The sequence below is a fragment of the Xenopus laevis genome, chromosome 4L (genome assembly GCF_017654675.1).
Source record: "Xenopus laevis strain J_2021 chromosome 4L, Xenopus_laevis_v10.1, whole genome shotgun sequence".
NCBI lineage: Eukaryota > Metazoa > Chordata > Amphibia > Anura > Pipidae > Xenopus > Xenopus laevis.
In genome coordinates this window covers 23643027-23669965 of record NC_054377.1, presented here as the reverse complement: position 1 = coordinate 23669965, position 26939 = coordinate 23643027, and the positions used below count along the sequence as shown (strand labels likewise).

The 26939-nt window shown below is 41.3% G+C and overlaps 1 protein-coding gene across 4 annotated transcripts in view; it reads left to right on the top strand.

Annotated features, from left to right (window-relative positions):
* Nucleotides 1–26939, top strand: part of chrm1.L (cholinergic receptor, muscarinic 1 L homeolog) — an 85121-nt gene that overhangs the window by 31068 nt on the left and 27114 nt on the right. Inside the window, exon 1 of one of the 4 annotated variants that reach the window (XM_041589980.1) lies at nt 1446–1544. The exons of 1 other annotated variant lie outside the window; for it this stretch is intronic. The gene's annotated coding sequence lies outside the window, so the exon portion shown is untranslated. Of the gene's footprint in view, nt 1–1445; nt 1567–26939 lie in introns of those variants that run through there. 2 more of the 4 variants (XM_041589978.1, XM_018257551.2) reach the window with 2 other exon arrangements.

The window sequence follows — 26939 nt, the reverse complement described above, 5'->3', positions numbered from 1 at the left end:
CTAGCTAAGGGTCTACTATGTGATTGGTTGTGTTACAAATTCATGTGCTACAGCCTGGGCATGTACCTTCCCCCCATTTCTGTGGTTATTTCTCCATGTCTAAGTAAAGACAAGCCCTAAGTAAAAATATGGGAAAGAAATCTAGAATCTGTGGCAGAAAAGGTACAAATCGGTTCCTGAAATAACTCCCGCCCTTGTGCTTGTTGTAAAACGTTTTTAAAATTTTCTAATGTTATTACAAGATCAGTGTCACAATAATTCTAATTCGTGTGAATGGACAGAACCAGTTTTAGTCTGTTCATTCTCTTGTTTAGCGTGCATGTAACTTAAATTCCGGTTATTTGATTGGCTGAAGACTGGGTGCAGAGAATGGAATGGCAAATGATTGGCTGTTGCTGTTCATATCCAACTGCCTCATTTCAACACACACATTTAGGAATATCTATTCACACGTGTGAATATACACTGTTTGACCAAAGAATTTCAACATTTTGTCTGGATGATTATGTTCCCTAGAGTTTAGGGCAGGCTCCTTCATCAGGATATATCACCATGCACAATGTAAGGTTCCTACAGAACTAGCTTGCAGATATGGGAGTGGTAGAACATTGATTGGTCAGTACAGAGCCCTGGCCTCAACCCAAATGAACATCTTTAGGAAGAATAAGAACACGGTGCAAGCCAGTCCTGACCCCACCATCAGCAAATCCCACCAACAATGTCTTAACATCTAGTGGAAAGTATCTCTAGAATAATAGAGGTTTGTTGGAGCATAAAATTGAGGACCAACTTCATGTTAATTTCCATTGCTTTTTGAATGAGATGTTGGACAGTCAAGTGACCAAATGCTTTTGACTGTACAGATATGGGACCTGTTATCCAGAATGCTCAGGATCTGGGATTTTCCAGATAGGGGATCTGTCCATAATTTGGATCTTCATACCTAGTGTAATTAACAATATTTAAATATTAAATAAACTTAATAGTGTGGTTTTGCCTCCAATAACGATGAATTGTATCTTAGTTGGTATCAAGTACAAGATACAAGTATGGAATCTGTTCCCCGGAAACCCCTTATCCAGAAAGCTCCAAATTATGGGAAGGCTGTCTCCCATAGACTCCATTTTATCCAAATTATCGGAATTGTTAAAAATGATTTCCCTTTCCTCTTAAATAAAAAAAAGGTACCTTGTACTTGATCCCAACTAAGATATTAGTAATCCTTATTGGAAGCAAAACTAGCCTATTCATTTTATTAGTGTTTAAATGATTTTCTAGTAAACGTAAGGGGTGAAGATCCAAATTACAGAAAGATCTGTTATCTGGAAAACCCCAGGTCCCAAACATTCTGGATAACAGGTTCCATAACTGTACTGTTTTATTATTATTATTACAGAGAAAAGGGAAATCATGTTTAAAAATGTGATTTTTTTTTTGTCTATAGGAGTCTGGATAACAGATCTATAGTCTATAGGAGATGACCCAGAGCTTTCTGGATAACGGACCCCACACCCGTATAGTCTACGTTTTGACATTTCCTGAAGGTATAATAACCTGAAGAAGTAGGTATGCTAGTTCTTCATTAACTATGATATTTTGTGGTCATATTACAGACTAAAAGGCAGAAGTAGTTGGTCTCTCCAGTGAATGACAAGTGTTTCTGGGAAGATACATTCAGATTCCATAATCATTGTTTCTTTTTAAAGAGGGAGGGGCCTTTACATTTGCAAACACACACATTGAAGACCCCTACTAATTCAACTACACAAAGCTTCATGGCTTAAGCTGGCCATAGACGTGCAGAGTTATACTTATCTCAAACAATTTTTGGGGAGATAAGTCGCCCGAAGAAGATTAGTTGCAATTAGTTGCTGGGTGACTAAATCTACCCGAATCTTCCCATGTGTCTCTGTCCTTACTGTTGAGTGTACCAAATGACATTCACTTGAGTATCTTGACTTATAGCCATAATCAAGTGACCTATAGCCACATCCCTATCTTGAAAAAGCATATAGTATCTCCTTTTTTTATGACAAAGATTCTGCCTGGGGCTAATCTATGGATTTCTGCAGTAAAGAGGCAGGTTTCCTTGTTTGCACTCGGGCATGAGATAAGGCATTTATTTGAGCAGTTTAGCAGAGTGGAAGAAATGAGTCGGGTAAACAGACTCAAATCAATCAAAAGCACATCTTTGGAAAACATTGTGAAAAAGTGGAACAGTTATGAAACTGAAGACTATGCTGGATCAGGTAATTTTCAAAAGAAACTTAGATTCTAAAAAAAAATCTATAAGGGTAAAGACACGCTGCTATTTCGGGAGATAAGTCTCCCAGCAACAAATCGCTTCTTTTTTGGGAAACTAATTTCCCCATACTGCCTTCCAGCCAACTAGAATGTAAAACACCGGCGGAATGGCACTCGGATCGCTTTCGGCTTTCCGAAGTCGCCCAAAGTTTCCTCTTGAGCTAATTTTGTGCGATTTGTGGCTGGGCGACTAATCTCCCTAGCAGCGTGTGTCTCTGCCCTAAAAGAATGCGCAGAGAAACGCAAAGAGCAATAGAGGAACAGTATAACAAGTGCATATTTGCATATCCCCACCCACAATTCCTACAGTAAAGGTTAAGCTGTCACTTCTGGTTTAGCATGACAATGCTGTGGGTATAGCAGGGAGCATGTGAATACCTGGGGGAAATTGACATGTAAAGTGCACATGCTGAAAGAGTCTAAGATGCACCTTGAGGTGCTCATCTGCTCATGAGCCGCTCCAAATGAATTCAGTCTTTGAAATGTGACAGTGGAATTTAGTAAATGTATGGATTTATATTCCATTTTCATGCAGTGCTGGGCATTCAAACAATAAGGTATGTAGAGTAGATGGAGGACAATGCAATAATGGAGAATATCTTGCAGTCAAGATATATGTGCTAAGGCAGGAGTCCCCAACTTTTTTCACCTGTGAGCAACATTCAGATGTAAAAATAGTTGGGGAGCAACACAAGCATGAAAAATGTTACTTGGTGGTGCCAAATAAGGGTTGTGATTGGCTATTAGTAGCCCCTGTGCTGACTGGCAGCTTACAGGTCAGTCTGTTGGGCAGTACACATGGTTTTTATACCACCAAAACTTGACTCCAAGCCTGGAATTCAAAAATAATCACCTGCATTGAGGCCACTGGGAGCAACATCCAAGGGGTTGGGGAGCAAGATGTTTCTCATGAGCTACTGGTTGGGGATCACTGTGCTAAAGTCTAGGAAATACAAGAGGAAGGAGGCCCCTGGCCCTCAGAGATTACAATCTAAATATGTCACAGATGTAGTATACTGTGTAGCAGGTATCTTCAGGGATGTCCAACCTACAGTCGTCTGGTCACCCACCTTGTTGGTGCAGTTCTGATATATGACAGCTTGTGAGGTACACTCAGGCTATTAGGTTATTGGATCACTCTGCAGATCTGGATCTCAGGAGAGATGGGTTCTGGGTGCCTGACCTACATGCTCATCCGGGTGTAGAGTGGCTGGCACAGTAACCAACCCATTACAGTAGTTATATTAGGAAAGCATTCTTGTCTGCGGTTGTTTAATCATGTTGTGGCTTAATTTGTTATGTAATTATACCAATGTTTGCGTACATAATTTGTAAATAAAAGTTGTGGTTATTTTTATCTCAGACCTTGTGTCCCTAGGGGATTAAAGAGCTTAATAAAGGGACTGTTAAGACCCCACTATTGAAATTGCAGCCAACAATGAATGCCCATATATGTTGCATCTGCATCATTTCTAGTGGAAATATACACACTGCTATGGAATATAATAAAACCAGGGCATCGTAGACTCCATGGTGAATGCTCCATGTGGAACATATTAGTTGAAGGGGCAGATTTATTAAGGGTCAAAGTGAAAATTTGAATTGTGAATTATCCAAACTCGATTCGAGTTTTAATTCGATTTTGAATTTCGAGATTTATCATACTCTGGCCCTTTAAAGGAGAAGGAAACCCCCAGGGCGCTAAACCCCTCCCCCCCTCCCCTGTGCTGCCCCCCCTCCCTCCTCCCCCTGGCCTACCTGTCCCCCTGGGCAAATGCCCCTAACTTTTTACTCACCCCTCTGCGCAGGTCCTGTCCACGGAGTACGCAGTCGCCATCTTCTCCCACGCGCGTCTTCTTCCTGCTCTGATCGGCGTTTTCTGGCGCATGCGCAGTAGGAACAGGTACCGGTACGGCTCTACTGCGCATGCGCCGAATGTCACGAAGTTTTCCGATTTCACTTCGTGACATTCGGCGCATGCGCAGTAGAGCCGTACCGGTACCTGTTCCTACTGCGCATGCGCCAGAAAACGCCGATCAGAGCAGGAAGAAGACGCGCGTGGGAGAAGATGGCGACTGCGTACTCCGTGGACAGGACCTGCGCAGAGGGGTGAGTAAAAAGTTAGGGGCATTTGCCCAGGAGGACAGGTAGGCCAGGGGGGAGGAGGGAGGGGGGGCAGCACAGGGGAGGGGGGGAGGGGTTTAGCGCCCTGGGGGTTTCCTTCTCCTTTAAGAACTCTAATTTGACTACCTGATGAATTACTGTATTTGTCAATGGGAGAGGTCCAGGGATCAATTTGGTAATGTTTGCAGCCTTCCTGACTGTCAAGGTTTTTTTTCGGAGAAAAACTATATGGTGCTAACTATAAAATTCACAAACCTTCTTCCCTTGTCGGAAGTGGTCGCTAAACAGTTTCCGGGTGCGCAAAAGCTATATTAAATTCGCGCAAAGGCAAATTTGTTCGCACAAAGGCATAACTTTTTATATTTTTTCCATTACCGACTTTTATTACATTCCCATCTAAGCCTCTAAGGTTTTCTTCGTCCTTTTTTCATCCATTGACTCTCTGTAAATCGCATTGTAATTCGTCATTCTTGCACGCACTGTCTAACTGTCTCAAGTTGTAGCGTACTGAACAAAACGCAGAAATCCTCAACTGTTTTAAATGCAGTTCTGATGCTAGGGTGCCCATTTGTCTTCTTCATGTGGGGTATAGGCTGGGAGGCCTCATTTGTTCAGAGTTACAGAATAGGCCGTTCTCTTTGACGAGTTCATTTAAAGGGGAAGCTACAATCGTATTTTTTTTTTTAAAAAACAACCTACAGTAAATTTTTAGTACATTTGCTCAAGATAAGTCTTTATTACATACCTACTGACATTTTGGAAATAAAAAGAGGGACAAAAAAGTTGTGTTGCTCTAAAAACGGGAAAGTTGGGAGGTATGTATATTATATAAATTTATTTTATTTGTAGGACTTGTTAAATAGCATTTTTCCTGCTGCAAATATCTCATCCTACGCTGACAACAAGAACCAGGATTGCTATATTAAGGGCAAAGGCAAAGCTCCCTGTCTGTTTTTTCCCTTTGAGAACCTAGACCAGCTAACACTTTCCCTCTAGTGACATACGGAGGCTCATTTATAAACACTGGGCAAATCTGCATCTGGGCAGAAACCCGTAGCAACCAATCAATGCTTAGCAGTTTGCAGCCAGCTGTTGGTATGCAATGAAAGCAAACATCTGACTGGTTGCTCTGGGTAACTGCCCAGGTGCAAATTTGCCCATGACCCCCACTGATTCTAGCAGACTACTTATTTAGAATGCCCATTTACAAACTGTATTTAAGAAACAGAATTATTTAATATGCACTAGCAATTGGGGGCATTTTATATCCGTGACTACCCCACTTTTAATGGCAGAGGCACACGCTCAGATTCGGGGAGATTTAGTCGGCTGGCGATAAATCGTCTCTTTTTCGGGGCGACTAATCTCCCCTAACTGGCGAAATCACCCGAAGTTTCCTCGTGAGGCAACTTTGGGCGACTTCAGAAAACAAAGCACACCAATTGCCATCCCGTGGGTGATTTACATTCTAGCCGGCGGGAGGCAGTTCAGGGAGATTACTGGCCTCGAAGAAGAGGAGATTTGTCGCTGGGCGACTAATCTCCATACATCCCAACATTTTGGAAGTTGCCGCGTGTAGCGTGGCAAATTTCTTTGACCATGCCCATTTTTGTGGCCACACCCCCTAATTATGTTCATTTTCCAAAATTTTGCAGGTTATAAAAGTCTGAAAATATTTCTGTGTTTTTTTTCAGTTATTATAGTTTTGCTAATGAAGGTGAATTGCCCTTTAGGGCAGGGGTACACGGGCAGATTCGGGGAGATTTAGTAGCCTGGCGACTAATCGCCTCTTCTTCGTGGCAGCAATCTCCCCGAACTGCCTTCCCCCTGCCTTCCGCCTGCTAAAATGAAAAATCACCTGCGGCAATGCACTTGCGGCGTTTCCTCGTGAGACTTCAGATGACTTCGGAAATCAAATCGCCGCGAGTGCCATTGAACTGGCGTTTTCTCATTATAGCTGGCGGAAAGCAGGGGGAAGCCAGTTCGGGGATTAGGTGACAATATCTCCTCGAATCTGCTCGTGTGCACTTACCCTTAAGCTGTGAGTCTCACTTTTCCCAAGGGAGCGGTTATCTTATTTTGTTACAATTACTTAATTGCTTATATAGATTGATTATTAAGATACATTTGAATTGTTAGAAATGTATCTTTTTTTCTGTTGTGGCTGTTCTGGGCTCTCTGCTAAAAGCCAATTAAGTTAGAAACATTGTTTGTTTTTCTGCCTGTTCAGTGCAGATAAAAACGGGACTTTCCAGTACAAATGAGGGACTGCGGGTTGAGCTGTCAAAAGAGGGACTGTCCCTCTGAAAATGGGACAGTTGGGAGGTATGTAATCTCCCCGAATCTGAGCGTGTGTCTCTGCCCTAAAAACTCTTTTTCTTTAACCGTGACCTGGATTAGACACCAGCAGCATTGTATGTACTAACTATTCTTAATCTGTTGCACTGTAAATGCCAACTGTAATTCAATATATTGTAATTCACAGTAGATTCTTCGAAGTATGAATTAATGAAAAACCAGAACAAATGCCATTTCTGGGTGGCATGTGTAGTTATCTCAAGATTTCTTAGAAGGAGGAGGATAACCCGATGGTTCACCTGCTTTCCCTAAGGCTGTGGGGGATAAGGAAACGATAACGCTGGACAGAAAGCAAGAAACAAACTGAACCTTTTTTACCAATATGAAAAGGTTGCTTTTAGGCATTTGCATGTAGCAGTGCTGATTATGAATTATATCCATGGTTTGGAACAGTTGGTTTCTTTGCAGGCATGCACTGAGCATTTGAACTAATTACTAATCAGCCCTGCAGCATGTATAATTGCTCTGTATTTCATTTTAAAGGAATAGAGATGACAGGCTGGCTGCTAGCAAGGAAATACATAATGTATTCTGTATCTGATTTGTAATCAGATTAACCACAATCTCTATTATTTGCATAGATGCTAGCAGTATCATAAAACATTAGATATGGTTACTAATAAGGCATTTGGTGTGAGCGTTCCACGGCAGCCAGATCTCCTCCTTAACTGGATCCATGTAAGGAATGAATCCCCGCAGCATCAATTTTGATGTATCCTCACTTAAAAGAACAGTAACACCAAAAAAATTAAAGTGTTTTAAAGTAATGAAAATATAAGGTATTGTAGCCCTGCCCTTGTAAAACTGATCTGTCTGCTTCAGAAACACTACTATAGTTCTACTATAGTTGCTGTGCAGAAATGTCACAGGTTAAATAGTGGATAACAGATAAAACCATTATGTTTTTCAGAGCTTATCTGCTGTGTAACCGGAGCCTTTTCTCCTTTGATTAGCCGTCCCCATTGCTACACAGCAACTTATTTATATAAACAATAGTAGTGTTTCTGAAGCAAACACACCAGTTTTACCAGTGCAGGGCAACACTGCAGGCCCGGATTTGCGGCAAGGCCGCATAGGCCCGGGCCTAGGGCGGCAAAAAAATAGGGGCGGCATGCTGCAAAAGCCGCATTATACGCCCCCATGCAATTAGAGTAGCTGCGCCGGCGTTTTCTCGCCGGCGCGCTGGGAAGGGGAGGTGAGGTGGGCGCTAGGACCGCGCGGCCGCCTGGCCGGACCGCGCGGCCTAGGGGCGCCCGAAATTGAAATCCGGCGCTGCAACACTGTATTATATTTGTTTTACTTCGAAACACCTTTGTTTTTTGATGTTACTGTTCCTTTAAAGTAGTGTCCTAATCAGCATATACTATTGATGTCCAATTTCTTTGCACCTAATAAAACCTACCTGTGCCTGCAATTTATCCAATTAAGGACTCTTAAAGACTAGCGTTTGAAGTTGCGCACAGGAGTAGACGCATTTAGTTTTTTTCAATGGGGCTGTACTCACATAGGTGCATGTAGGTGCCGAACGCAGGTTGAGACGCAACATGCCTGCGTTCGGCACCTACATGCGCCTGTGCGAGTACAGCTTCAAACGCTCGTCTGTAAGAGACCTTAAGCAGTGTATAACATGTCAAGGGCTGGATTTAGATAGCGAGCACCCCTAGGTGCGCTGACTTTTATCGTCCTGTCCTCTCCCTTTTATTCGCGCAAATTTTCACCATCAGGACCGTGGCAATTGGAATTGGCACACGAGAAATTTAAAAACTGATTTTATCTCTTGCGCATTTCCAGTGTTTCTAAACCAATGTGGGTGTTGTTGGGCAGGATGCTGCCCCCTTAAATCCTGCCACCCTAGGCCCGGACCTTGGTGGCCTTTCCACAAATCCGGGCCTGATCTGATCTGTTTTATGTTTAGTAATTGGGAGAATGTGGCCCAGATAAATTTCTCTTAAAGGGGCAGTTCAACTTGAATGCAACCCATGAACGTTTGCAATATGCAGAAGAGTTTGACCCCCTGCATTTAGGCTATATGACATTTAATCTAGACCCCAGACTATAACTTTCTGCAAGACTCTGGGATGACTTAGATTTGTGTTCTGCGCTTTGTATGTGATACAGGAGCTGACATCCCATGCTGCATACGTTTTCCTCTCATGCACAAAATTCCGGTCTGTCCTGCACAGTCTCAAGTCACAATTCATTCTACTCCAAGCTATCCCGTCTCTGCATTTCACTGGGGCCTCCAGCATTCAGGTTTTGGAGATGGAATCATTTTTTTTCTAGCCCTCTCCAAAGCCCTCATTACGCAGCAGGTAAGTCCCGCACTCGTCAAAGGTGGTTTTCCTTATGGAGATTCCAAACAGCAAATATGAAATGCAACCCCTTCCTCACCTTGTTCTATTGTAAAGGTATGGGACCTGTTATCCAGAATGCTCAAGACCTGGGGGGTTTCCGGATAATGGATCTTTCTGTAATTTGGATCTTCATACCTTAAGTCTACTATAAAATCATGTAAACATTAAATAAACCCAATAGCCTGGTTTTGCTTCCAATAAGAATTAATTATATCTTGGCTTGGATCAAATACAAGGTACTATTTTATTATTACAGAGAAAAAGGACATTTACATTTTAGATTATTTGGATAATATGCAATCTATGGGAAACAGCCTTTCTGTAATTCAGAGCTTTCTGGATAATAGGTTTCCGGATACCGGATCCCATACCTGTAGATTGATGGGTTCTGGGACTCAAAATTCCACTATATAAAATAGTACATTATAGAAGGATCTGTTCTATGCAAATTGTACCTGTCTTTGCCTTTGCACATTGCATTAGTTGCTGTCTTTATGGACTACCAAATCTGCACACATACACTTAGAGTATATGCACTATAAAAACATTTGTTATGTATTGCAACCATTTGTACATCATTGACCAGGCACATTACTCAACAAGTACATTTTTGCATACATTTCACCCACTTTTGTACACACGTTTCACTGTATATCATTGTACCTGCTCTGTTTTGTCTGCACAATAAAATGGCAGAGTGATTCCCAGCATCAAACAGCACAGTAGGATATAGCATAGTGACATAGTTAATGACACACTTTATGCTGTAATCCCTTAGTAATAAATCTGGTTGTTGTATTTCCTTTACGTTAGAAGCACTGTAGGACAGGCAACAAGAGAGCAATGTTCCCTCCGAGATGTGCGCTTTTGCACGTACACATAGATCTGGAGGCCATACCTTGTAGGCTCATAGTTCCAAGGGAGGCCCAACACACTAGAAAGGGTTTGGGGGTAGAGACAGGATAATTCAACATTTAAGAAGTTTGTGTAAAAAAACTATAATTTAGTATTTATTCTGACCAACCCACCTGTGCACACACAGTTTTTTTAAATAATACTCACAAAAGAGGGCATGATAAGAGTGCTTTGTCTATGTGCAGAGGAGCTGCATGGAAAATATCCTGGAGTGTGCACACATAATGGAAAGTAAGCTCTGCAGGGCAGGGTGAAACTACATTCCATACAGTTAATATACGGTAAACTCTGCGGGGCAGGGAGTTACTGATCACTGTATATACACGCATTCAATTCATGGCAGGGCTGTGACTTACATTCTGTATGTAATAAGCTGGAAACTCTGCAGGGCAGGGAGTCAAACTTAATTATATTCTTACCTGCATGAACAAAAAAAATATAAAAGCAGCATCTTTTTGGAATCCCATGCAGCAGATCCACACCAAAAACCAACAACAAGTGAATGTCGAGTAATAACTAGGCAGGTCTCATAGCAGGCTGGGCCACGAGTTAAATGTAGGCGCAACAGCCCAAATCAGAAAGATCAGCGACATTATAACGTTAATAACTTAACTTAGAGATAGACTAATGTCAAAAAGACTTTTATGAACTCAAGAGGTTCTGAGGCCACACTAAGAACCAATTATAATTTATGGAATGACTACGTACCCATATGTGGATCAGCAGTCTGGGACAGTCCTGTTGAAGAAGCACTCTCTCGTTTTCCTGATGGTGCTCCATTGCTCTGATAGGCCAAATTACTCATTATCTCTGTACTCCTGCCTATCAAATAATTGTGCCTAGCAACTGCCCAGTGTTGAAAGAGGAACTTGAAGAGCAGACACCAGTATAAGTATAAGGCACCAAAATGAGGCCCTGAACCCCGCAAGCCCTTTGTGGGACCAGAAGGCGACAAGAGGCGCAACCCTTACTAATTTCTTATCTTTTACAGGAATTTGTCTTTTTTTCCAACATTTGGCACAAATCTATTTTATTCTAAGAAAAGGAAATTAGTATAAATAGGAGCTGTCCCGAAATATAAATTGCTACATTTTAAACAGTAAACAGAAACACCAGCTCGCTTGTAGAAACAAGTGCATTAACTGGAAACTACTAATGACTTTAGCCCAGAAAAGATGCCCAAGCTGCTAAAGTGGGGCACAGGTTCTTCCATGTTCCTGTTCTTCTAACTAGCTATGCAGCCATTGTGGTTGTGCAGCAAATGTTATTACATGAGAGAATCAGGCCGAGCAGCTTTGGAGAGAGAGACCATGTGCCATTGCCCCCAGGGCTAAACTCCATGGAAGAATTTATCTGACCCACAAAATCTTGCCATGCAACATCATGCAACAGCACAACATATTGAGGGATGCTACTCCCACATTTTACCTATAAAAATAAATAACACAGTGAAATATTTTTGACTATGGGGCTCCTGAGATGCCAAAACCCCAGAGCAAATACTCCATCTGCCCTACCCTGAAACACTGATACTTACAAACTTGATGCCAACTGCTGGCGTTTTCATTTGTCTAACAGTGTCATTACACGAGTTTTCTATTTAGTATATGGATAAGACACTGTGTTTTGGGATATAATCTGGGGATTATTATTGTCATGTAGGTGAATATATTCTCAGGTTGCTTTACTGCAGATAAACCTTTAAGAACCATGGCTTGTAATTATAGCTAAATGTGACATTATGAGATAAAAAGATAAAAATTGTCTTACACTAAATCTTAAGCCTTACCATATTTGCCTCCCCCACCCCAGTAATACTAAGTCGGATGTTTCTATCAGTCCTGTTACATTTTGACAAATACAGCCACATATAACTTGTAGGTTGCTATTTGTGGATCCATCACCATCCTACAAAACCTCCTGTGTCGTTTAGGTCTTACTTGCCCTTTGATTTCTGCCTAACATTGTCACAATAACTCATCACACATTTGCAGCAGAACCTTCCGCCAGACAGCAGTGGACAGTTGCAGAAGGCTAGACCAGTAAAATATAAACAATATATTCAGCGCCGCAATGAAAAGAAGCAAAAGTTTAATTTGGACCATCCCACCCCAGCAATTGAGTAATTAGGCATATCTATTAAGGCAAAAATTAAAGGGAAAATGAAAATCACGAAAATGAAAATGTAATATAAGCTTCATCATACTAAAATAAGAAACTTTCTAAATACAATCAATTAAACATTCTGTACTATTTCTGAAATAATCAACTCATTGAACAAAAGCTGCATCAAGCATTGAATGTGGTCCACGGCTGACGTTTGCAGGGATCCCCTAAATCAGGGATCCCCAACCTTTTGAAGCCGTGAGCAACATTCAGAAGTAAAAGGAGTTGGGGAGCAACACTAGCATGAAAAATGTTCTTGGGGTGCCAAATAAGTGCTGTGATTGGCCATTTGGTAGCCCCTATGTGGACTGTCAACCTACATTGAGTCTCTGTTTGGCAGTGCACCTGGTTTTTAAACAACCAAAACTTGCCTCCAAGCCTGGAATTCAAAAATAAGCACCTGCTTTGAGGCCACTGGGAGCAACATCCAAGGGGTTGGAGAGCAACATGTTGCTCACGAGCTACTGGTTGGGGATCACTGCCCTAAATGATCAGTTGAGAGGCAAAACTCTTTCAGTTCATTACCTTTGTTGAAATAATTGGTACTGAGAAATACAGTGTTCAAATGATGCACCAGGAATAAGATGGAGAACATTTTTTAACACCAAGTATGAATATTTAGCAAATGTGGGTGAAAATGAGGTTAACCTTTACACCATTTAGTGTAATTAGTATTAGCTAGATTAGCAAATGTCAATTAATACTCTAAGGTTGGTGTTAGAGATCAAATAGCCATGCATAGAAGGGACATACAACTGCAGCCCTCCAGCAGAGATGCTAGGGACCCAGAACAAATACCTCATCTTCCCTAGTCTTAAACACTGATACTCAATAAATACTATAATTTTAATAGCAACTACTGATATAGGAATTTGTCTAATATTTGCCATTAAATTAGTTTATCTATTTAGAATGGGGAAAAGGCACAGTGTGTAAATACTATAACCTGGGTATATTATGCAGGTGAAAATCTTCTCAGGTTGCTTTGCCATTGCTAAACCTTTAAGAACCATGGCTTTTAATTATAGCTAGAACATGTGTTTTTGAGATAATAAACCAGTCTTACACTAATCACGCCCACTCCCTTTGATTTTTAACCTAAATTGTTGTTAACCCTCACTTATCAAAAGCATTGAAATGCAATGCCCCTTAATATATCCCATTATATCTCAAAAACAGGCACAGCTCTAAATGTGATAAGAGGCATGGCCATGGGCGGAACAAGGAGTGGAATAGGGTCTTGCCCTAAAAAACATGCCCAAATCACTAGGTTGGAAAAATGGAAATGTGTGTCATAGGCCTAAATAAAATGCATAAAAAGTTACTGCCTCTCTTCATTTCTCTCTCTCTGTAGTATAACCTACTCTAAGCGCTCTTACTGACAAGCAGTTGAAGCTGTGCGCCCCTGAGTTTTTTTCCAATGGGGCTGTACTCACACAGGCGCGTGTAGGCGCCGAATGCAGGTTGAGATGCAACATGCTGCATTTTTCCTGCGTTCAGCGCCTACACGCGCCCGTGTGAGTACAGCCCCATTGGGAAAAAACGTAATGCGTCTATTCCTGCGCTCCCCTGCGGCTGAACGCAGAAAAACGGAACAGAGGGGAGCACAGCTTCAACCGCTTGTCAGTAAGAGCCCTAATTCTTGTAGTTGATGTCAGGACTTCTTGCTGAGACTGTTCAGCCCTCTTACCCTGTGCACAGACTGCATTGCCAATTATTGTGGCTCAAACAGCAGCTATATACAAGAATCCTCTTGGGCACTTCTTATTTCTTCACTTTAAGCTTGATTTTTAAAGCTACGCTCACATGTTGAGTAGGAGTTTGCTGCTTCTGGTGCACAGCAGGCAGGGTCTTGCTATTTGTCTGAGTGAATTATTGTTAGCCTTCCCAGAGGTGGAACAGGATTATTGAGGGTCCTACTACAAGAATGTCACCCTGTACTGAGGCATACATGACAAAATACAGTTTCCTACAAAATACAGTTTCGCTGAAAAATTCACAAAACGCATTGAAGTCAATGAGTGTTTTTATGTGCAACAATTTTTGGGGGTTTTTTCTTATGGGTCTCGAATTTTTGCTGCAGTTTCGCCCAGAAATTTGCACATGTCGAAATGCGGAATTTTGCCGTGAATCCATGGCTGGCAAATATATTTGCTCTTCACTATTTCTTACATCGCCTATTGGGAGTTAACAGATGATGGTTGAACATGCCAACTTTTTAAAAAAAAGTTTCTGGTGGTATGCAGGCCGCCATCAGGGGGGAACAGGGGGTACTGCTGTACCGGGCCTGGGTCTGAAGGGGGGCCCAGCTGTGCTGCACTTTTGTGACTTTTGACAGTGCTGAAGCCTGAAAAGACTCGAAGTCACAAAAACAGGCGAAATTGAAGTCTTGAAGCCACAAGTTCAATTCTACTGAACACCAATGTGTGTTTTTCTATTTTTTTTAAATAATTTATAGGCCCCTGTCACAAATTGTTTTTAAAAAAAATATTCTCTGGGGCTCCAATTTTTTTTTTACTTGTAAGGGGGGTCCTGGCATCAATGTTTTTTTTTAAAAAAATAACTTTTATGGGGGCCCTGGCACCAATGTTTTTTTTTAACTTATGGGGGGGCCTGGTCACCATTTATTTTTTTTAACTTGTAGGGGGGCCCTGACCACCAATTTTTTTAAAAAAACTTTTATGGGGGGCCCTGACGCCACAGGTTTTTTTAACTTATATGGGGGCCCTGACATCAATAGCTTTTAATAGCTTGTGTGTGGGGGGGGGTTACCTTTTTTAGCCCTGATGTCAGTGTGTAGTGGGTGGGATCTGGGGTGGGATTTTCGGGCCCAGGCGGCCCTGAAAATTTTGTTGTACAAGGTCCCATGATTTCTAATTGCGGCCCTGGTGGTATGTAAAGGGGTACGCATGTAAAAGTGGTGGGTATTGGGGCAGATCAGGAGTAGCAGGGGATGCTATTGGGATGGATTGTTCCCTATCTAATAACTACCTTCAAACCATTGGGGATGAGGATGTAACTGGGTGAATCAGTCTGGGTGGGTGTAACACCTGTGAGGTATAAATATAAAATACATTATCAGTAGATGATCAACACTGACACTGGCTTTATCTGGTGCTTCAGCAGTTGGGTGACAACCCCACACATGCCTGATACGCTTAACAAGAATTAGGGATGCACCGAATCCACTATTTTGGATTCGGCCGAATCCATGAATCCATCTTGGAAGATTCGGCCGAATACCGAACCGAATCCGAACCCTTCTTTGCATATGCAAATTAGGGGCGGGAAAGGAAAAAGTGGAAAAAAATTGGTTTGCTTTCTTGTTTTGTAACACAAAGTCGCATGAAATCCCGCCCACCCCACAATTTGCATATGCAAATTAGGATTTGGATTCGGTTCGGCCGAATCCGAATCCTGCTGAAAAAGGCCGAATCTTGGCCAAATCCCGAACCGAATCCTGGATTCGGTGCATCCCTAACAAGAATATCAAACATTTGTTATACAATGGAAAAAAATGCTGTTCTTTCATTGATAATGTTTTGTGGGGCAACCTCAGGATTGGAGACCAACATTTCCAGGGTTTTAGGATAAACATACAGTTCATTGTGTTTTTGCTGTACCCAACACAGCACTTGGCAGGTCAGATTTCCAGCCCATTAACCTCTATCAGTGCGCAGGCAGGAGGCCGGGCTTCACAATCACTCTTCACTTGGATGAAGAAAAGCATTTTTTTTTCTTTATTTTTTCAGCCATGCATAAAACATTCAATGAACCATGACTTCAGGCTCTGCAGCGTTCCCTATCTAATATCTCCTTTAAAGGGACACACTATATTTATATTAATCTCCATGGGAATTTGTTTAGGATAAATATTAAGAGGTGAATTCATCAATATGTTCCTTTTCGTTTTTGTTTCTTCCAGCTTCTGTGAATGTGTTATTGATTCAGATTTTCCTTTCACTCCTGCCCAAGTTGTTAGTGTCTCAGACCGCATAACCACAGCTTTAGGGCAGAGACAGACGAGAAGATTCAGGGAGATTTATTCGCCCGGCGATTAATCACCTCTTTTTCAGGTGACTAATCTCCCCGAACTGCCTTCCCGCCTTTCCTCGTAAGGCAATTTCGGGCGACTTCAGAAAACAAAGCGCTCCAAGTGGCATCCCGCCGGCAATTTACATTCTAGCTGGCGGGAAAGCAGGGGAAGGCAGTTCGGAGAGATTAGTCGTCCGAAGAAGAGGAGATTTGCCGCTGGGCGACTAATCTCCCCTAATCTGTGCGTGTTTTCTCTGCCCTTAGCCACATTCCATGACACTCCTATTGTGTTATTCCATTAACAGGATTCCAGGAGTGAGCAAGGCTTGGCATATCCTGTACTGAGAGATACTATAAAGCTAAGCCAGTACAGGTATTTATCTCCCCAATTTTGCAAATAAAGGGCATAAAGATTTTTCAGTAGGAACACTTAGAAAATAAAGTTAAACATGAAGATTTTCCTTGACATTTGGGGTCCAGGTGGTTACATAGCACTCGCATCTAGGGTTGCCACCTTTTCTGGAAAAAAAAATACCGGCCTTCCTATATATTCATCATGAATGTTATCATTCATTCTTAAAGTGTAATGCAGAGAGTATTATCTATCCTGAGGAGCTTACAGTCTTGTAGGTAGTCAGTAGCTGGCATCAGAACTAACTGTATTATTCAGATCCATACCTTGTCGGTGGAGATTACAGTCTAAAAGCTAAAAGCTACATCAACTCTTGCGACCTGCATAGTTTGCAATCCAGTACATACAGTACAGGGTTTAAGGATTGCTCATCATGCGGAGCGTGCAGTGAATTAGATATACATCTGTGTGTGTGACTCACTGCTCGGGAGATTTTACAATCCCCTATGTATACATTGCCTTCTGTCTCTTTACACTGTGGATTTTACAGTCTAATTGATATACAGCGCCGCATTATCTTCTTACCCTTCTGAGCAATCCAAAGAAACCTAATCCTCGATGGCTCCCTGTTCTACGGGCAAGTGTGTGCTGATTTGATATATAAATACATTAAACAGAGAACACTCGCTGTAACACTATGGCAATGTGATGTTATATAGCAGCGCTGGAAGAACTGGCCTATAGAGTATAGGAAACTGCTGCTATTCAGCTCCATCTGTTAGAAGATGGTAGAACAACAAATGATGGGTTGTTTTTGGTCTTGATGGGAATAGCTTCCCCTAAACCTATTCTCGGTATGCATATATTTATTTAAAACAAATGAAGGCACGTCTCTGCATACTGTTAAAGGGTTGAAGTTAACTTTCAGTATGTTATAGAATGGCCAATTCTAGACAACTTTTCACTTGGTCTTCATTATTTTTTTTTTTATAGTTTTGTTGTAGTCTTTCAAATGGGGGACTGACCCCATATAAAAATACATGCTGTGTAAAGCTACAAATGTATTGTTATTGCTACTTTTTATTGCTCATCTTTCTATTCAGCACCCCTCCTATTCATATTCCATTTTTTTATTCAAATCACTGCATGGTTGCTAGGGTAATTTGGACCCTTGCAACCAGATGGCTGATATTGAAAACTAGATAGTGGCTGAATATAAAGCTAAATAACTCAAAAACCACAAGTAATAAAAAATGAAAGCCAATTGCAAATTGTCTCAGAATATCACTCCCTACATCATACTAAAAGGTGAGCAACTGCTTTAAAGCAGCAACTGGACAGCTTGACTCATTCCACCAGGTTTAACACCCCTATGAATGTCCATTTATGGAAGCATTCACTAGCACCCGAGAGAATATGGGCGAAACAGAATGCTTTCGAATGGTGCAGATTGTACTTTGGGGCAGGTGCTCGAATACCATGGCACTCTATTTAAGGGTGCATGCAAGGAATTAGGAGATAAGAATAAACTCAGGCACAAGTTTCTCTTGCCAGCTGGGCTAACACTTTCTCAGCTACCTATTGAACTCTGGTGGACTAAATCCTTGGAGCCTCCAAAAATATCAAGCCAAATCCTTACTTTCTCCTTTGGGTGTTATGCCCTCAGCGCCACTCTCTTTGTCTTTCTCTCACTCACACTGTTATTTTCAGCAGGCTCCGTGCCCAGCAAGACAAGGGCTGATATTTCTTCCTTGTGTATATATATGTATATATACGCTGATAAATGAGCGCTGTGGCTTCTGTTTATTCTCAGTTCCCCGGGCCTTTGGAGATTTGGCAATCAAATGCACCAAGGATCTTAACCCTTTCCTGCTGCACAGGATTAGAGCCTTTTCCTTCTCTCCTGCTGCCTCTGACATGCATTGTTCCCTCTGCCACTGTAAAATAATGTATTCTTACTAAAGGGGGTCTACTTATACCCAGGCTTGCCACAAACCGGGTACATAATAAAACCGCATCTTGTATGACTAATTAGCTATATAAATGCATGGCCACACAAAAACCGACTGCGCTATGATGACGCAGGTAGATTCATTCATTGTTAATTAGTAAATAGTTAATAAGTAAATAGTAAAGCAGGATGAGGATATAAAAAGACACACTAACTTGTGCTTTTTTAATATACATCCTTGTAGTATTTAGAGTTGCTTTTATAATTATCTATATTTTTAAGAAACCCATAAAAACATGTATTAATACATTCTGTATTCTGCCCCTAGGTAGAGCAGGCAGAAAAAAATAACAGCAGTGAAAAATCCTTTGAATATGGCATTGCTGCAAAAAACATTCTAACTGTTTCTTTTATTACCAGAGAGACAGTTTTTTTTTGGAAAATTTTTGTTTATGTTAAATGGATACAATTAACAGCATTTTAATGAGCAGTAAACATCTTTATACATCCTTTTTCAATATGAGCAAAATGAATAGAACACTAGCACTACTACTGCTTAAGGGAGCAAGCACACGGACAGATTCGGCGAGATTTAGGAGATGAGCTCTGTATAAACATCCCCCTCATTTTACCCTTTGTTGTGACGGTTTCGGCTTACAGATTAACAGGAATCCATTATGTCGGGGGGTTATCTAAATCTGCCTTGCAAGATGCAAACATTCAGTTGCCCTGTTTACCCTTTTTAGCTTAAGAAATAACAAACCCCGTATTTCTATTATTAAAACAATAGGCAAATGGTGTGGCATAAGTCCTATTTATTAAACTCATGTTGAATTAGGGGGGTTTACCGCCCCTTTAAAAGACTAATAATGCCAAAATGAAAATTATTAATTTGACTCTCCCCTCCTACAGAGTGATTATCCTAGAGAATCAAGTAGGGGAATATTTTAATGATATATATAATATAAAGGCTGTTTTAAAAAATTTATATTAGGTATAGTTTTTTTTTTAGCAAGGTTCTAACACTCTGGTAGGTCTTTTCAAAAGGTGAAAAAATCCACTTTAAGGTGGGTATATGTGTTAAGATTGGATGTTTCCCTGCTTTGGCCACCCACTGGCAGCTGGATCATAATCCAGGTTTAAGAATTTTCTAACCTGATAGTTTACACCAGATATCTGTTGGGCAGGTCGTGGACTAATCCATATTTTTAATATAGACACTCAAAGGCACATGCCTAGGGCAGCAGCTTTAGAAGGGTAGTCCTCGGGTTCCTATATAATGGGTAGCAGAAGGTCTGGAGCCTATAGAAGTGGTGGACCTAAATAAAGCTTGGCCGTGGGGAAGGCAAGGGGAATCAAATGCAGAGTACAAGAAAATATTCCAGCAGCACTCCGATTAAGTGAAAAATTGCAATTTTATTTGTGCCTCAAACCAAGCAACGTTTCAAGCCTATCCAGCCCTTTATCAAGCTTGATAAAGGGCTGGATAGGCTCAAAACGTTGCTTGGCTTGAGGCACGAATAAAATTGCAATTTTTCACTTAATCGGAGTGCTGCTGGAATATTTTCTTGAATATGGATTAGACCTGCGCAGACAGAGTCGCGGTCAGCACCTGACACTATAAAAAGCGGTTTGTGTGTGCAGCACTATTGTGTTTTTGTACAGGCACTTCACCAACAGCATAAAAATTTAGGTGAAGAATACACCACATGTGCCATGAACATTAAAAATAAAAATATAAAGATCAATAGCAAAAAGCTTCAGAATCTGACTCTACACACAGTCCTAAAAATCTAAAGTAAACTTCCATTTGCCATTAGGCACCTGTTGTATTCACTTTCCAGACAGAACACAGAGTGACTTCTGGATTTCACAGCATTAATCGTCTGTCAGCCCTACACTTTTTCTCACTCCACCCCTTCAATATTGCTTTTGGTTCTGTCTTCCACTGTTAGATTGGAAAATGATACATAAACAGGAATTAAAAAAAATATGGCTTTAATAAGTGCTTTACTATGGCTTTACTACGTGCTTTAATATGGCTTTAATAAGTGTCAGCCATACGGTGAGAGGCAGTTCCTAGTACCTTACGTGGCACCAGTGTCAGGCTGTGGCAGTTAGTTTAGGATTCTTCATAAATTATTCTTCATCGTCAAAAAGCAACGAATACTTGCAACTTTGGCGCTGCTCATAACTGTGCCTCGTTCATGCTGATAAAAAGAGGTGGGCGCAGAGGTTGCATCTGGCTTTAATAACAGAAGGTATGTAATAGTAGGGTCCGGAACATACAGGACTCTGATATTTCAATTCTTGAGGTGGCACTAGAACCAAGCAAGTCCTGGGCAGAGAAATTCAGAAACAGACACTGTTTCAATCCATGACCACTAGGGGTACAGATACATTGGTTTCTGGGGATAAAATGTGTGCTATTATATCAAGTACATATCATTTTGTGTATAGCTCTAATGTGATGTAATAGTGATGTATAAACACTGTTAAGACATAATATAATTGCCGCTACAGATGTTGCCTTTCTTGTTGTATTATAATGAATAAAGCAAGTGTTGAACTAGCGGTGCCAGGGGCCCACCAGAAGACCTTAGACCAGTGATCCTCAACCAGTAGCTCGTGAACAACATGTTGCTCTCCAACCCCTTGGATGTTGCTCTCGGTGTCCTCAAAGCAGGTGATTATTTTTGAATTCCAGGCTTGGAAGCAATTTTAATTGTATAAAAACCAAGTATAGTGCCAAGCAGAGCCTCCTGTAGGCTGCCAATCCGCATATGGGCTACCAAATAGCCAATCACTGTCCTTATTTGGCACCCCAAGGAACTTTTTCATGCTTGTGTTGCTCCCCAACTCTTTTTACATTTTAATAGGGCTCATGGGTAAAATAGGTTGAGGACCCCTGCCTTAGACCATAGACCTCATCTCCAAAGTATTTTTCCTCGTATCATGACGTAATCTCTTTATTCTCCCTTTCTCTTTTCTTTACACATAGTCTATTCTTCCACCTATTTGTTCCCATATTAAAACAGGGAATGGCCATGAAATAGGTTATAAGCAGGAAGGCCTACTGACACCTGGGCCCACTGGAAGTTTCCTGATGTATCAGTGGGCCAGTCTGACATTGCTCACATCATTCTTTCTCCTCCTGCTTGGCCAAACAAGGAAATCTGATTGATCTCCGGAGCAGAAAGGAAAATCTATCACCTGAGAAGTTTGGTTGAGGACACGAGGCTTAATTTGGAGGCCACTCTATATCCATAAGGTCAACTCCAAACTACAGAATAGCACCTCTGTAATGTTCACAGTGATCTACCACATTAACAGACCCTTAAACAGTGGCTCCCAGACTGTGTAGGGCCCCAATGCAATATAAGTCTTCCTATGAATAAGAGGATGTCTTAAAAGGGTACTGACATTACATGTCCCAGCCTAAAGCTGGTCATACACCAATAAACCACAACACATGATATCTGCTGGTGTAGCATGTGAGCCAGGCAATGGTGCCCAGCAGATTAGAAGTGAAGATGAGCTGGCTGTCCTATTTTAATATCATCCTTCCAGTTCTACTGGACTGCTGCTTATGGGTGTGCACTGGGTGTTACATATATACAATAACAGTAGCGTAGGCAGCAACGTATGCCATTTACAGAAAAGAGTAGCATTGTACCTCCCTTGTTTTCACAAGATCTTTATGAATCACAGACTCAAAAAGGGGTGGGGCTTTTTGATGTATGGGTGTGGTCTAGGTGGATCAGGGACATGACCTAAAAAAAAAAATATGCCAATTTCTAAATTAGGTACAACGTGTAACATAAAAAACAAAAGACAAGCTTTCCATTGTTCAGTGACCTTTGGACTCCTACTTCCCCTTGATTTCATATTCCCCACAATGGTCAAGAGTACATTCCCCTCTTTAATAGTCGATACAACCGGGTGTTGGCTGTAGGAGGATGCTGGGAGTTGTTGAAGGGTAGTGATGAAGGGAAGGATCCAATATGTACAACTTAAGAGGGCCGTAGGTTGGACATCCCAAAAGTACTTACTGAAAAGATCTAACAGTTGTTAGGGCTGATTTACAATAAGTGCAGGGTGCAAAGTGCAATTTTGCATACAATTCGCCATGTATTATGCACATAATGCAGTGGTTTTCCCATAATTCCAGCAGGTGTGCGGGGAGTTGCACCTGCAACCATTGTGCCTGAAAAGTCAAAAGGAATTTAGTTGCATGTGAGAGTTTAGATGAATTGGACAACACCAAAATTACCAGGATTAAGTCTTCTCCATTTCCATGTGATTCTTTACATACAGCCCACAGTGGCTACCCTGGAATTAATACAACATTCAGGGGGCAATAACTTTAGGTTAGGGTTCTTGGACGGACACAAGGCAACAGAAGTGCATGGAGCATCCTGGTTAATAAGTATAGTGTTTGGATCATATTCATTTTAGTGGTTACAGGTGGGAACAATGCCTTCTCCCTGGGCGTCCCTGCAGTCGTGGGGTCTGCTGTAGTGTAGTTATGCCACTGATATCTGGATATCTGGATATTTGGGAATAATATTAAAGTTAGGGATGCAGTGAATCAGGATTTCGGCCTTTTTCAGCAAGATTTGGATTCAACCAATGCCGCAAGTGCCTGGCCAAACAAAATTCAAATCCTTAAAATTACTTAGGCCAAAGACCTTCCTGCATTTCCCTTAAAATGTAATTGCAAACAGGTAGGCTTTAATGAGGCCCAGCTTAATACCCCATGTGCAGTATCTGTTTTATGTATGTACAATGAGCTTCAGTTTTGCCTATGGCAAGCCATATGGAAGATCTTCTTTGCACATTTATGCCAATGTACAAACAGGACAGTAGCGATTTAATGGTGGGGCGTGCTTCTTCCTTTTGAGAGCAAAACTCTGATTATGATGGGGCACGTGGCAGGTAGAGTCGCTTACGTGACACTTTCAAACAGGTGTAATAAAAGAGTTATTTATTTTGCATTTAACCTACTTGAGAGCTCTGAAAGACTCCAGTATTTTGCTTTCACACAAAGAGCAAGGAAAGCACATTATATTGGCTTGTGTTGTTAGCTCACGCTGTTTATTGAGAGACAATATGAACTCTGGTGTCACCTTAATCCAGAGTCTTTTATGGCCTCATTCTGAATTTCCTTTCAGCCACTTTCACTTACATTGAAAACGGAAGGAACGACTTACATTATCAATTCTAGGGACTCCCCAGTTGCTAGGAGGCGGCAATACCATGTACTATCCTTTGTGCTTCTGTGTCAAAATGGCCACCATAACATTCCACTTATTAAAGCAACAGTAGAAGGGGGGGGAGTTAATTAAAAAAAACAGATGCTGTACCTAGTGCAAGAAAAAGGTGAGATGTATTCTGAATGCATTTATTTTTTCATAATTGTATGCCTACACCATTGCTTAATTGCACTGAGATGTAGGGGCATATTAAGGTGCATTAGCAAAAAATGGCCACCGTTATCCTTTTTTTAACTCTCAGAAATTTTTATAATTCTTTATAACTCTCAGAAATGGTCCAACTTGAGGCCAACGGGAAACTGGGAGAAAATCCAGTGGGCCCCGGCCTTCACAGGCCCTGCCAACCTAAAATTGCTCCCCTCTGACCGCTCCTCCTGATTACGGCAGTAAAAGAAGATAACGGTATGTGTAGTGGGGGGAGAGGGGGTTGTGGCACGGGTATTCTTTGGAGGGCATGACCTTGCAATTTGGAGGGGGCCCAGTGGGTGTGTGGGAGCCCCTGAGGTAGTAACCCCCGGTGGGCCTCAGACTCCCTAGTCCGATGCTGCTCAATTTCCTTGAGGTTTTGCTGGAGGGAGGGCCTTACATGGGTAGTTCACCTTTAAGTTACCTTTCAGTATGTTATAGAATTGCCCATTCTAAGCAACTTTTCAATTGATCTTCACTATTTCTTTTTTACATTTTTTGAATTATTCTGACTCTTTCCAACTTTCAAATGAGGGGTCACTGACCCCTATCTAAAAGCAAATGCTTTGTAAGGTTACAAATGTATCGTTATTGCTACTTTTTATTACTCATCTTTCTATACAGGCCTCTCCCATTCATATTGCAGTCTCTTATTCAAATCGATGCATGGTTGCTAGGGGAATTTGGAGCCTAGCAGCTAGATTGCTGAAACTGCAAACTGGAGAGCTGCTGAATAAAAAGCTAAATAACTCAAAAACCACAAATAATAAAGCATGAAAACCAATTGCAAATTGTCTCAGAATATCACTCTCTACATCATACTAAAAGTAAACTCAAAGGTGAATAACCCCTTTAAATAGCTTTTTTTCTACCACTCCCAGTTAGTTCTAGTTATGCCACAGCTACTAACAGAGAGCTCACATGCACATTTGGGTCTTGATGATACGCATGTGATGGCATTATCAGTCAGTGCTCTCTGTATTCCCTATAGCATCTGGTCCCTCCAGTAAACACTGCATATGGGTTCCCTATAGTTAGGGATTGGACTGAAGAGTTGCAAATTGATTCAGTATTAGTCCCGCATGGCTGGAAATCATTGGTGGCACAACACCTGCACCCTCCTCCCTCTATGTATAAGGATAAGTTATTTCAGTTGTACTTTACTAAATAATGTAATAGGGGTTTAATACAGGTATGAGATCTATTATGCAGAATGCTTGGGATCAGGGGTTTTCCATTATGGGTATCGCCATACCCAAGGGTGTAACTACAGAGAAAGCAGACCCTGCGGCCACAGGAGGTCCCAGGAGGTATAGGGGCCCCATGAGGCCCTAATTAATGAGCCAATCTAATATAACTTGGTAAACCACGATAACGTCTGTATATGTTGGGGGTCTTAAAATAAATTTTCTGTGGGGCCCAGAAACATCTTATTATGCTACTGGCCATACATTTAGTGGCTTAAAATTATTTAAATATTAAATAAACCCAATAGACTGGTTTTAATACCCATATGGATTCATGCAGCTTAGTTAGGATCAAGTCCAAGGTATTGTTTTATTATTACAGGTATGGGACCAATTATCCAGAATGCTTGGGACCTGGGGTTTTCCAGATAAGGGATCTTTCCGATATTTGGATCTCTATATCTTAAGTCTACTAAAAAATCATATAAATATTAAATGTGCCCAATAGGTTGGTTTTGCCTCCAATAAGAATTCATTATATCTTAGTTGGGATAATATACAAGTTACTGTTGTGTTATTACAGAGAAATAGGAAATTAGTTTTAGAAATTAGAATTATTTGATTAAAATGAAGTCTATAGGAGATGGCCTTTATGTAATTTAGAGCTGTCTGGATAATGGGTTTCTGGATAAGGGATCCCATACCTGTACAGAAAAAAGGAAATCATTTTTTAAATGATTTGGTTATAATGGAGTCTATAGGAGATGGCCTTTCTGTAATTCTGAGGTTTCCAGTTACGGGGCCCCATATCTATACAGTATATGCAAAGACACAACTATTGAATCTAAGTGAATTAGTGAGTCAGTTAGAAGGGAACCTACGGAATGTGGTTTAAAAGTGACCCCCAACTGTGCCGCTGTTTTCTGTGCACCTCTGGGTGACTGGGGGTTAATGTTGAAATTGAATTTGAAAAACAGTAATTTAATAGTGTAAAAGGATTTTTGGAAAAGGCAGAGGATATGTTTTATAGGGGAAATTCTCAGGGAAGATAAAAGAAAATGGCTGGAGGGGAACAAAGGGAGATTTGAAAAACTCAATATCTTTCCAGGGCAGACGGAATGAGCCACTAATACAGTTTTAGCCATGAGTCTCAGCTGTTTTTAGGAATTGTAATAACATAAAGTAATGCCAGATAGGAATCTAAATATACTGTACAGTACTAGCGAGGAGCAGAATTATCTTATGATGACTTCCATTTGTTGTAAAGTATTTTTTTGTAACCTCTCTCGCTCCATCACTAGCGGTTCAAGACAAATAGCCTCTGTTCCTTGGCCATAAAGCTAGCCAGGTCTTCAGAGGGTGGTGAAGCTGCAACAAAGTCACTCTGCTGTAAGTAAACACTTATACAGTTAAATCGGATTATGCCAACATCTGCACTTCAGGGCACAAGAGTGATAGTGTAGTTTTGCTCTCATTGGACATCATTGACTCAGGGCCCACCATTACCAGTGCTCCATACTACTGGCCTGACTGTACAGGGAGGCAGGGAGGCCAGTGCTAATGATCCCCTGGAGTTTAGCAGAAGTGCTCTGTATAGGACAAGGCTTCTATCCTCCAGTTATAATAACAAAAGCTGCACTATCCATCAGGACAGCAGCTGGAGTCACGGTTATCCCTTCCCATAACTGTCTAGGACCCAGGGGCATAACTATAGAGGAAGCAGACCCTGCG